The sequence below is a fragment of the Phascolarctos cinereus genome, unplaced genomic scaffold (assembly GCF_003287225.1).
Source record: "Phascolarctos cinereus isolate Bilbo 61053 unplaced genomic scaffold, phaCin_HiC Scaffold_1;HRSCAF=81, whole genome shotgun sequence".
In the NCBI taxonomy this organism is placed as follows: domain Eukaryota; kingdom Metazoa; phylum Chordata; class Mammalia; order Diprotodontia; family Phascolarctidae; genus Phascolarctos; species Phascolarctos cinereus.
Genome location: NW_027555514.1, coordinates 232,269,181 through 232,273,447, shown reverse-complemented (window position 1 = coordinate 232,273,447; position 4,267 = coordinate 232,269,181).

Genomic DNA, 4,267 nt, shown 5'->3' with positions numbered 1-4,267 from the left:
TTAACTGTTCTTCTATGAAAGGCTGCATTATTTTAACTTCAGAAATATATTTGCAGGATGTTAGAGAGAATACTAAAAATTGTTTAAGCCCTTCCCACTCTCTCCCTGCCTTTGCCTATTATAGTAACTCTACCCATCATTTGATATAGAGAAATGCATGACATGTTTTGGTACGAGTTCACATGTACACTGTCCATGATTTTCAGGTAACCCAAAACAAAACCTTACAAATACAAAGGCTGTCATCAGTTTCCCCAGAAGGTTGTAGGAGAAAATGCCAGTATAAGTTAAATGCCATGATTTGCTTCAATTATGGATTCCAGTCCAAAGTAAAATAGTTTTGTCGTATCATTTAGGGAAATATTTTGCTTAGTTGACAAGTGAAGGCTGTGATTCTTTAAATAGACCTTAAAAGAGATACACAAATTATCATAAGTCCACATAAGAAATTAGGCCAGGAGTAAAATCAGGCTGAGGAAAAGTATCTTCAAGAAAATTGACCAGGACTAGTACTGTGCTTCTTTAGGCTATAGACACTCCAAGCAATTAGAATTATCATCATTACCACCCCTGATATCTGGTGAAAGAACTGGTGATAATGTTGTTTCTGTGTAAAAAACTTTTGCATTTTGTGCTGATTTTTAAAAAGTATGTGTGTTGCTTTCCTAAAGATGCCATTTTAAGGAATATGCTTATTTTTAAAGTAATTTACGTCAAGGAAAAAATATCTTGGCATTTAAGGATGGGAAGGAAAAGGTAAATGTGGGAGCAATTCTTTATCTGATTCAAAACCAATTGTTTAAGAATATATCACATTTTAAGATTCACCTCTTTGGTAAGGTTTATTGAAATGAACAAAGTATAACCTTGAACATCAGGTAGATTCACAAGCCAAGTTTGAGGATTCCAAACAGTGAAGGGGAAAACTATTGTTAATAGTCACAAGTTCCACATTTTTTCTTTTTTCCAAGTGAAAGATTGTCATCTAAAAACCAAAAAATACTTACAAGGCCTTGCTAATCAGAAGATGGGAGATTTGTTGTTGTTCAGTTGTGTCCAACTCTTCATGAACTCATTTGGGGTTTTCTTGGCAAAAATACTTGGAGCGGTTTGCCATTTTTTTCTCCAGCTTATTTTACAGGTAAGGAAACTGAGGCAAACATGATTAAGTGACTTGCTTAGGGTCATGCTGCTAGTAAGTGTCTGAGATCAGATTTGAACTCAGGAAAATGAGTCTTCCTGACTCCAGGCCTGGCACTCTATCCACTGTACCACCTAGCTGCCCTACCAGAAGGTGAGAGAACTTTGTCATAAAAATGTCCAATAGCTTCACTTTCAAAATTTCAAAAGAAGGTGAGATCTTATTGGTGTTAATACTCTGTTCACTAACATAATCCCAAAACCAGCAGGAATGGTGCTAGGAAATGGGAATATTAAGGTAAAAAAAGTTAGAAACACTTCCTGCCATCCAGGAGTTTACAGTCTACTGGATGTTTATAACATGCATACAAGTAAGTAAACACAATATGATTTTAGGAGGAAGACAGCATTAATAATTGGTGGAAGAGTGGGCAGGTGAGAAGGGAGAAAAAGGAAGGCCTCACAGTAGTGCTGGCACCTGAGCTGGCTGAGCCTTGAAGGAAAATAAGAATTCTGAGAGGTGGAAATGAGGAAAAAGTGTATTTCACACAGGATGGTTTACATAGGTAGCAAGCCCTCTGGGTTGCATGCCCAGGACATATTTAAACTCTTGATTTGGGTTGCCAGAGGGCATCTACTACTCTCTGTTTTCAAGAGGTGCCTTGTAGGTACTAGTTCCTTCTTCTGTGTTTCATGAACCTCTATACTTGTGCTTCCACTTACTAATCAACTTGTAAACACAATTAGATTTTAGCAAAAAATGTTTACTAAGATGGCAGAGTTGGGACAATAGCTAGGAAACACTCTTCCTATAAATCTAGAATTCATTCTCATACAAATACACAAGAAGAAGAGTTGACCCAAACTTAGAGACCAGTAGTCATATGGAAAACATATAAGGAAGCCAAGACAGTCAGTCAGTATTATTTTAAGCACCTACTGTATACTAGACCCTGTGCTAAGTGCTAGGGATACAAAGAAAGACAGAAACCCGTCCCTGCTCTCCAGGAGGTCACAGTCTAATGAGGGAGACAACCTACAATTAATTATGTGAAAACAAGGTATGTGCAGGATAAATTAAGGGTAGTCTCATAGGGAAGGCACTAAGATTAAGGAATGACTGGGAAAGGCCAAGACTTCTTGCTTCTCTGATTTTGCAGGGTCTAGAAGTTCTTTCTCTCCACGTGGAGTGCTCATGAAGCTCCCCTTTGGGCAAAATATCTATGCTAGATGCATTGCTCAGCTGGTCTCCCAGGGTCCGTTCCTTTCTACAAAGCAACTCTTGATTACTATGAGTAGGTTACTTTCTCTCGAGTCCAAAGCAAGCTTTCTCTTTTACTGTCCTGCTCCTTGAAGCAGCTTCTGGCATCTCTCTGTATCCAAAATCTGTCAGGAGTGTGTCTCCATTCAGCTGATGGCTCTTGCCTGGACTCTCATCATCTGATGAGCTCTTGAGCTACTGAATAGGATGTCTCTTTATGGCAAGAAGCAATGCTTAAAGATGCCATGGCCAATGTGGGAAGGGGAAAGTCTCTGTCCTCAGCAAGAGAAGTTCACTCTCAAGGAGTAGGTTCTTCCCCAACTGTTGGCTCTCTCTTCTCTCTTTTAATCATCTGAACTGCTGAACTACATCATTTGCTGACCCCAGTCAAGTCTCACAACTGTGCAGTGCCTCAGAAAACACTCTCAGTATATGGTTCAGATCGAGGGCCAATCTGCATTGGTAGAAAGAATTCTTCACTGGAATCTCCTTGCTCAATATTAAAATGAATGTGATCTCATTGATTTGAGCATTTCTTCCAAAAATGCAAGTTTTAACACACCCATACCTACTTATCCTGTGTGGTTCCTATCCATGTTTTCCCAAAAATTCACCACAGGGAATCTACTCAGTGTGCTAGAGACCTTTCTTGATTTCTTCTAGCATCATTACAGAAGTATGAGGGGAACACCCTGGCCATCCACCTGTCATCTGTCACTCAGAAGCCCATCTTCTCTTCCTGGTATACAATTCCTTGATGACATCCTTTGATTCTTCTTAAGAGTTCATAGTTGGTCATATATTGCAGCCTCTTCACATCCACCATATACTTCTTCATTGTTTTCTGTGTGATACTTACTCTTATTTCTTTGGAGGCAGTAGTTTTCTTTCTTTTTCTTTTTTAGGCAATTGGGGTTAAGTGACTTGCCCGGGATCACACAGCTAGTAAGTGTCAAGTGTTTGGTCTGAGGCCGGATTTGAACTCAGGCCCTCCTGACTTCAGGGCCAGTGCTTTATCCACTAGCTTCCCAGAGGCAGTAGTTTTCTACATCTCATTTCCATATTGCAATACTAGTAAGATGTAAATAAAATTGAAAACATGAACTTTTTTTCATGAGATGTTTGTGGTCAGTTAAAGAACTTGGGAATTTTCTAAAGGCAGTCTAGTCTGCTCCCCTCCTCCTTTTCCATTCTGGGCTCAGCTCACTGTCCATCTGTACCATCTGTCATAGATATACATACTGTAAGGAAGGACTGGTCAGTAGGGGCCCAAGCATTGGAGAATGTGCGGTGTTCTCTAAATATCCACATTGAGGATTCTGAGCCTGCTTCTGAAAATGTGTAATGATACAATTCAGAGGGGCCCTGCTTTTAAGCCATGTCAAGGTATTCTGCATCTGTTTCCTGTCAGCTTATGGTATGATGATAGAGAGCATTTTAATTTACTCTGAGCCAGAATTGAGTAACCATAAAAAAGGTGCAACAGAGGACCTCAACATCTCTTTCTTTGCCCTGGCAGCTTTAGAATGAGTGGAGGATTGCTGTAATCTTCCTGGTGGGAGAAGGAGCTGTTGCTTCTGCTGCCTTATCTGCCAAGGTTGCCATGTAGACATGGATGCATGACAGTTATATGTCCTCTTTCTCTGTTTTGTGTAGTATTTCTTGATTTTAGATGAATGACTTGGTTCCAGAACAGACCAGGTAAAATTTGAAAGGTAGAAGAGCCACCGATAGGAGTTGATAGCAGGGTCTTCCAGTGGCCACAATAGCTGAAGAGTGACTTGGTTCTAGGGAGGAGCCAGCCCTGAGGAATGACTGTTTGACCCAGCTCAGAAAGAATGAACCTGGCAGCCAGGACACCATGAC